This window comes from Euphorbia lathyris, chromosome 8 (assembly GCF_963576675.1).
Source record: "Euphorbia lathyris chromosome 8, ddEupLath1.1, whole genome shotgun sequence".
NCBI classification, from domain to species: Eukaryota; Viridiplantae; Streptophyta; class Magnoliopsida; order Malpighiales; family Euphorbiaceae; genus Euphorbia; species Euphorbia lathyris.
The window spans coordinates 33,703,328-33,712,465 of NC_088917.1; positions in this window are offsets into that span (position 1 = coordinate 33,703,328).

The window sequence follows — 9,138 nt, forward strand, 5'->3', positions numbered from 1 at the left end:
TCACACTATCATCAGCTGCTACTCTCTTCATCTTCTTTGAATCCTTCTTAGAATCATCAACTTTCAAAAAAATTGAGCTAATTTTAGGGAAACAACTAAAGAAAATCACTTCGCAGTACGAAGTAAATTATGTGCATTTCCCTTCGCGATTGAGTGAAACTGCAAAGCATGAGTAAAAGTAAAACTGTGACTTCGCAGTTCACTCAATAGCTTCGCAGTTGCACTCAACCGCGAAGGGAAACACTACACTCAACCGTGAAGGGAAACACTACTTCGCGGTTGAAGCAATCTGCGATGATTTTGCTTCACAGTTTGTGACAACCGCGAAGCACACTCATAACTGCGAAGTAGTTTTCTAGCAAAACAACATAACACACTCTAACATATGGCTATTTCTAAGTTATATTACGTAAAATATATTAAAAAATAAAATGATCAAAACACTCTAAACACTCTAAACCCTAAACCAAAATCGAAAACGATAAAACGAACCAACAAAACCTTAACCCTATAACTAAATCGCGAAAAATAGTTAAATACTTACCTTCTTTCTGATTTTTGCCATTGAAATTGCCAAGAAACACTTTGAAATTACAAGTCACACTTCGAATTTGCACAGCCTATCACACTTCGAGTTCGTAGAAAGAAGAAATAAGAAAGAGGAAGAAGGAAGCTTGTCTCCCTTCTAATCAGATCTACTCCGTGGAGGAAGAATGAAGTTTGTCTTCCTTCTTCCTCCTCCTCATCTATGTTTTAAATTTAATTTTAGCCTTGCATTTACATTTTCTTTAGCTGTGTTGAAATTTGCTATCTTATCGAAGTTCTTTTTCGGCAGATCTACGTTTGTTAGTTATATTTTTTTCATTTATCTTTTTTTCGGTTTTAGCACGAGCATAAAAGGTATATCTTGTTCGTAGATCTATAGATCTACATGTTTGCACAATAGGAAAGGATTCAAATCCAAACGTCTGAAAGAGTCTAAATGATGAAGAATGGTTTGCAGCAGTATTTCAATGAGATTCGACTTTCGAAGAATATATGATTTCTATTTTCTTTGTATTAGTTGCACCTTGTATGGTTTTTATTGCTCATTGTAGTCTTTTTTTTCTTCCCTATGTGGATCTTATACTGGCTTTAGCCTATATGAGTGTGAAGTTTTATTCCTCCTAATTTTCATATTGTATATGCATCTTTACTTTTTCATCTAATGAAGTGATACATAACATTTTATATAAAAAAACTAAAACAATCCATTTTTTTGAATTTTTTAATTTATTATATGAATGCTGGAATTATTGGAATAATAAAACATGATTACTAATAATTAATTTTATATTTTGTTATTTAAACTTAATTAAAATTTATATTTTTAACCTAATTATGTATGACATATATAGGTATAAGTAATCCAAGATTGTTGCGTTATTTTACAAGATCTGAACTCTGTTTCGATCTCTTTTGTCAAACGGTCAGCAAACCTAGCAGCTCATTGATAGGGACGTTTTGTCCCTATCTTTTAGCGTGATTTACGGTATAATTTCGAGCTTAATAAACAAGTTTAATTACAAAAATAGTATGTTTTCGAATAAATTACAAAATAAAAATGAATTTTACATTTTTAGTTAATTTCCTTAATTTTTGATTAATTTCAGAAAAATAAACATCAAGCTAACTCGGTTCTCGAAGATCGTATTTTTCAGGTACAAAGAAGAAAACACTTAAGCACTAACTCTCGGATACGCGGGGCGTAAAACAAGACACGCAGTGCGTAGAACAATCCCCTCAACACACGGCAGTTAACTGAGCATTCCCACATGGTCAACATCAACTACGCGGGCGTAAATCATACTACGTGGAGCGTCTCCTGTGTGAATTGAAGACAAAAGTTCCAGGAACTCACTTACGCGGGGCGTAACCCATACCACACGGAGCGTACAAGGCATATTTCGAGCAAATAAGTTCTAGGAGCTCAACCATGCGGAGCGTATCCCAGTTTACGCGGGGCGTGGTTGAGTCAACAAGTCTAAATCTGATCCACGCGGAAGAAATTATCAACGATATGGGCTAATTTGGCACAGACGCGGGGCGTACCTCGTGAAACCTGCAAAAATAGTGTGAATTCTTGTTTGTAACTTGTGTAATTATGATTTTACCCCCGAGCTTGATGTGTATAAATAAGAGTGATTAGCACTCATTTCCTTATTCAGAATTTTACATAGCCAAACTCTACCACTTTGAGAGCTTGTTCATTTGTTCCGCCATCCCGTCGAAGTTCTGTTCCATCCTCCTCCACCAAGCTCGAGAAGTTCCACCTCCAAGACCTAAGAGACGGCCTTGAGTCCGGTTAGCTAGTTCCAAAGGCTGATTCTTCCCTTTCTACTTGCTAATTAGCTTGCACGCTTCTTATGTACTAGGCTTGGTTGTATTCACCTTTTTTCCATTCCATATTTATAATATATGATTTGCAATTCCCGTTTCTCTATACGTATTGATGTTTACTACTTGTTTTGATATTTGTAATTGATTATTGTGTAGGGGGAGTTCGATACCTGGCGCCCTTTGTACGGGTCATCTTTAGGGAACCATATAGGCGCTGCCCTACCGGGAGTAACATTCCGGAAACCATAGGAATTGACAAGCCATGGAACTTACGGGCCCTAGTTTCTGATCCCCAGCATTAGACATGCCTTGACTAGGAACCACGTCGTCTAAGTACTTCACGGGGTCCACCGAACTACACGTAGTCGTCTTTGCAAGAGTAAACCACCAATCGTATATGTTCGGAGTCTTTGCTTATCATATTTATATCTTATCATAACCCGTAGAGTTTTGGTTATACAAGTCTGTCTCGCCATAGTTTAGGAGTAGTTTGTAGTTGTCACCCAAACTAACCTAAAATATTCACCGCCTAGATAACGAATAAAACCAAGTAGTTTAATACTTGTGGTTATAAATCCCGTGGATTCGATACCCGGTCTTAACCGGATTATTACTTGATACGACGGGGTACACTTGCCCCTAACTAGTAGCATCTAGTAGAGTTAAAGCACTTAGAAAGATCATATCCATAACCATAGCACACTCATATCATATATATATTTTACCGCTCTACCTAGTTGCTCATCAAGTTTTTGGCGCCGTTGCCGGGGACTTATATTTTCTTGCAATATTAGACCAAAACGTTTTATTGTTAGTCTAGGCATTCTTTTTGTATAAATTGTTTATACTTTGTTTATATACTAACAAACATTCTTTCTTGTTTATATTTTTCTTTATTTCTATTTTCTTTAATAGTTTATGCACACCTGATCTGGGAGTGATACTCTCGTTCCCATTAATCTTAAAATTGAACGGACTCTTTGTAGGATTCAGAGAGAAAAGATGGCCAACATCAACAATGAAACCAACCCACCGATGAACAATGCCCCGAACGGAGGGGGAAACGACACCCGAACAATGATGGAGATCCTAGCTCCGCATCGACCACAAAATTGCAATGGAATCATCGCCCCCACCATCCCAGCCAACACATATGAAATAAAGACTAGCATGATCCAATTGATCCAACAACTCGGTCAATTCGGAGGAGAACTTCATGAGAACCCTAACGAATATTTTGATAAATTTCTTATGTGTGCTGATACTTCTCGGTAAAATGGTGTCCCGGTTGAGGCCGTACGTCTAAAACTTTTTCCTTTTTCTTTAACAGGCCAAGCGTTGGAATGGTTGCACTCATTGGAGGCCGGAACTATCACGTCATGGGACGAGCTCGAAAAGGAGTTCCTCTCTTATTACTTTCCACCTTCCAAGACGGTGAAGTTGCGCAATGATTGTCACACCCGACCCTAAACGACCTCAATCGGCATCGTGCGTGAAATAGAAAGATCATAATCAACACTTAATAGTCTCCAAATATCATAAATATCACACAAATCTCAGTAAGCAATTATCAACTACATAAATTACTTATACTCAAAATAACTATATATATACATATATTTTAATTTCCAAAATACATCATATAAAATTCATATTCTTAAAAATGAACATTTTATGGATTAAACCATAATAAAATAGTCAAATGGTACTTTTAACAAAATTTGCAACTTAAAATATCAAGCTTGCTATCATTTCTCAAAATACCATTTACTCAAATCAACCATAAATCAAGAAATACTTCATAAATCGTATCTCAATAAATATTTCACAAACCGTATCCATCCGAGAAATAATCCTCGTATGTATCAATCCCCACAATATAATATAATCGAGATATTTCATAATTTTCCTATCCCGCATGGTCTTACTCAACACTTCTTTGTCATACCCGATAGGTCTTTCAACTGTGTACACAGGCCGTATTTCTCACTAAATACGGACTTTAATTAAAGCCACATATCCGGATTACTCTTGATGGATACTAAAAATATTATAATTTCATAATATAATTTAAAATCAGGAATATATATATATATATATATATATATATATATATATATATATAGAGGAGAGATCAGGTGTGACACATTTCTTATGGTGTGACAAGCCTTATTGTGTGACAAGGACCAAATTGTAATTAACCAAAAGGATGTGGCAAATTTGTAAATAAAAGGAAATAGAAAATTGTTTTATTTTTTTCTTTAAAATGCATTTTCCCGACTTTTCCAACCTCGTTTTTTAAAAACTTTTATACCGTTGGACTCGTCTTAATTAAACGGTCATTTTAAGATCCATGAAGCTCAAGTAAAAAAAATTCCGGTGAACGGAATCCGGGTGGGCGTTTTCCGGCAAGCAAAAAAGTGTCCAGAAAATTCTCAAAAAATTCCAGAACATGTAAAATATTATTCTAAGAAACTTTAATTCTTGGGTCGAAACGAGATTTCTTACGGTTTAGTCTCAATAAAACTTTTTCCTTAATTGTATCCATTTTACATGCTTCAACAATTTGTTGGGTAAAAACTGTAAAGAATCTCGCTTTGAGCCAAGAATTAAAGTTTCTTAAAATAATGTTTTACATGTTTTCGAATTTTTTGATAATTTTTTGGATACGTTTTTTCTCCTACTTATGTTGTTCCAAATCAATGTACCATTTGTTCCAACATAATACTTATATTGTTCCAACAGAAAATTGTTTTATTTCTTTTCTTTAAAATACATTTTTCTGACATTTCTAACCTCGTTTTTCGAAAAATTTTATACTATTAGACTCGTCTAAATTAGACAGTCATTTTAAGATTCCTGGAGCTCAAGTAAAAAAAATTCCGGTGAACGGAATCCGAGTGGGCGTTTTCTAGCAAGAAAAAAAGTGCCCAAAAAATTCTAAAAAAATTCCAAAAAATGTAAAATATTATTCTAAGAAACTTTAATTCTTGGGTCGAAGCGAGATTTCTTACGGTTTAGTCCCAATAAAACTTATTCCTTAATTTTATCCATTTTACATGCTTCAACAATTTATTGGGTCAAAACTGTAAGGAATTTCGCTTTGAGCCAAGAATTAAAGTTTCTTAAAATGATGTTTTACATGTTTTTGAATTTTTTGATAATTTTCTGGGCACGTTTTTTGTCCTACTTACATTGTTCCAAATCAGTGTACCATTTGTTCCAACATAATATTTAAATTGTTTCAACAGAAAAATGTTTTATTTCTTTTCTTTAAAATACATTTTCCCGACATTTCTAACCTTGTTTTCGAAAAATTTTATACTATTAGACTCGTCTGAATTAGACGGTCATTTTAATATCCCTGAAGCTCAAGTAAAAAAAATTCCGGTGAACGGAATCCGAGTGGGCGTTTTCTGGCAAGAAACAAAGTGTCCAGAAAATTCTCAAAAAATTCTAGAAAATGTAAAACATTATTCTAAGAAACTTTAATTCTTGGGTCGAAGCAGGATTTCTTACGGTATAGTCCCAACAAATTGTTGAAGCATGTAAAATGGATAAAATTAAGGAAAAAGTTTTATTGGGACTAAACCGTAAGAAATCTTGTTTCGACCCAAGAATTAAGGTTTCTTAGAATAATGTTTTACATTTTCTGGAATGTTTTGAGAATTTTATGGGCACTTTTTTTCTCACCGGAAAACGCCCACCCGGATTCCGTTCACCGGAATTTTTTTTACTTGAGCTTCAGGGATCTTAAAATGACCGTCTAATTCAGACGAGTCTAATAGTATAAAAAATTTCGAAAAACGATGTTAGAGATGTCGGGAAAATGTATTTTAAAGAAAAGAAATAAAACAATTTTCTCTATCATCTCTTTCATTTTATTTACCAATTTGTCACCTTGCCATTTTTAATTATCATCAAAACTACGTAGTTTTGTTATGTCACATAAAAGCTACTTGTCACAACTTAAGTGAGAACCTTTTCCTAGGTGAGAACCACCCAAAACTACGTAGTTTTGGGTGTAAAATTTAATAAAAAATCGCTGCTGCTGCTTAGGGGGGTCGAACCCTGGCCTCTTGATTTCCACTCCACACTGCTTACCACTAAGCCATTTACTTTCCTTGTGTATTTTGCCGCGCGCTAATAAAAAAAAACCAATGCCCTTGTAGCTTCTATTGTTTAATATTTGATGCATGCACTTATTAATATTGATTAAATTCGCATAATAATTATTAATAGAAAAAAACAAATGTGCATAATAATTGATTATTAAAAGAAAAAAACCAAGAACATGCTCTAATTTCTTATTTTTTTTTTTTTTTGGTAGGACAAGGAAAAAAAAAACAAACAAAATGAAAGCCTAACCCGGGATCAGCCTAGGATGGCTGACCCCAACCCTATCCTCAAGCAGAAGGGACAAAATAGAAGAAGGAGGAATAGAAAGGGTAGAAACACCTAACATCCCCCCATGCCCAGCTGCAGCCAAGCAATCCGCCACACGGTTTTGCTCCCTAAAAATATGGGAGAACCTAATAACCTCAAAAGCAGGACGAAGCCTCAAAATGGCTTTGATAAGGTTCTGGCAAGAGAGATAAGAAACTTGGGAAGCAGAAATCCTATTGATAGCCTCCAAATTGTCAGATTCCACCACCAGCTTCTTAATTCCCATGCGAATGGCAAGCTTAATACCTGACATATCTAACTAGGGTTTAGATACAAGAGAATATAAATACCCCCCTCATTGTGATTTTCGAAACACACAAGCAATCCAGGAGATAGAATTTTTGACCCCCCCCCCTAGCCGAGGACGAGATATTCACCGCTTCCTACCGATTCAATTAATTTTCATCTCTTTCTTTTATTCCTTGATCTTGTGTTGATTTGTTAGAGGCAATCTATTCTTGATTGCTTTTCATACGGTTGATATCTAACTTGATTTGGGTTGTGTTTTGTCTTGTGTTTGGGAACTCGGAGTAAGAGTTGTGGGCACTTCGATTGCAACGGTAGATAGATCTTCATTAAGGTATTTCCTTCTATCCCTCTTTATATGAAATAACGATTAACGGATCTTAGGTTAATGGAAAAAGGTTAAAAAAATTTATATTTCCGCTGCTATACGTTAGCCTTTAATTCCATCAGTTGGGAGAGTTCCTAGCTGTCTCTCCTATTGTTGTCGGTTTAAATGAGCCACTTGGTGACTCAAATCCCTACAAAAACACTTCATTATCGGCAAGACAGGTTAGAATGTCCTTTAACAAGGAAGTTACCGATTGGCCTTGCACGTTGTTGGGAGGTTGGGCATTCCGACCACCGGGGGCGTTTTGGGATTGCCCTAGCCCGTGCTCCCTATATTCTTGGTGAAAATTGGGTGGGGGCCTCAATACGTTATTGTTATTACCGTATGACAAATTAGGATGTTGGTATCGAGGTCTCCACCCGTTATCATTATTATTGTGGTGGTTAGGATAGGAGTTTGAGTTAGAGTTATACCTTTGGTTACCTCCTACGTAACTTACGTTTTCGGTGTCACCGATAAAAGGGGTGCCGGTGTTGCAATTTTTTCCGTCATGATCACCACCACAATGGTTGCACATCAAGACCTGTGCATCTTTGCTGAGGCTCAATTGTGCTATTAAAGCGTCTAGTTTCTTGTTCATCTCAACCATGGAACTCTTTGGAGCCTCCTTTTCCATGGCGAACGCTTGATGTCTCGGGGGTTCGGCAAGCCGATCTTCTTGCCATTGAACGCTTTTTCTTGCGAGCTCATTGATGAGTTCATATGCTTCGCTTGCCGATTTCCTGAATAGGTCCCCACCTGCTGCGGAATCCACGGTAGCACGATTCGTAGGTGTTAAACCATGATAAAAAGTACTTACAAGATCGTGCTTGGGGATGTCGTGGTGTGGGCAATTTCGAAGCAATTTTCGGAACCTCGCCCAAGCTGCGTGAAGGGCTTCGTACTCGAGTTGCCGAAAGGAAGTGATATCATTGTCACATCTGTGTCCTTAATTTTAGTTATTATACCCTAACATTAGGTTATATTATGGTTATTTATTGATTGGAGAGTTAATTGGATATTATGGATATAGTTTGGAGGCCAATTTCATATTTTAAGTGTAAAATTAAAAGTTTAGGGTAAGTTTTAAAAGAAGTTAAAGTTTAGAGGGACCAAAATGAGTATTTTCCCTCATTGGGAACATAAATCCTACAATTTGAGAAGCCAATTTCGTGGTTCAAGGCTGTTGATTTTATTACCCCAAAAGGAAAAAAAAATCATCTCCATCATTTCCATTGTTCTTCATTTTATCCCAATTTTACCTAGTTTTGATCATACTTTGATATCTATAGATTGAACCGTCGGATCGAGCTGATTCTTTTACAGTAGTTTCTAGACATCCTAATACACATTGTCACGGTGTGATTTGAATTTGGATTTGGAATTTTCTATGATGGATTCGTTCTAAGCAGATTAGAGGGGAAGATTTGAGGTTTTAATGTGTTTTTCTCTCAATTAGTGCTAAGTAAGTAATTATCAACTACCCTTTTGAGTTTTTATGTATATATATGTATATATAACTCTATATTTTCCAGAAAATTGAATTTTTATGGTGATTTTTGACATGCATTTGATTAATTGGAGTTTCTATGAATTAGTTTTTAACATGAGTTTAAAGTTAAGTTCAAAGTAATTATATATGTATTTGCATGTTAATTTTAACCTATAATATATATTAATGTATACATGATTTGAGTTTT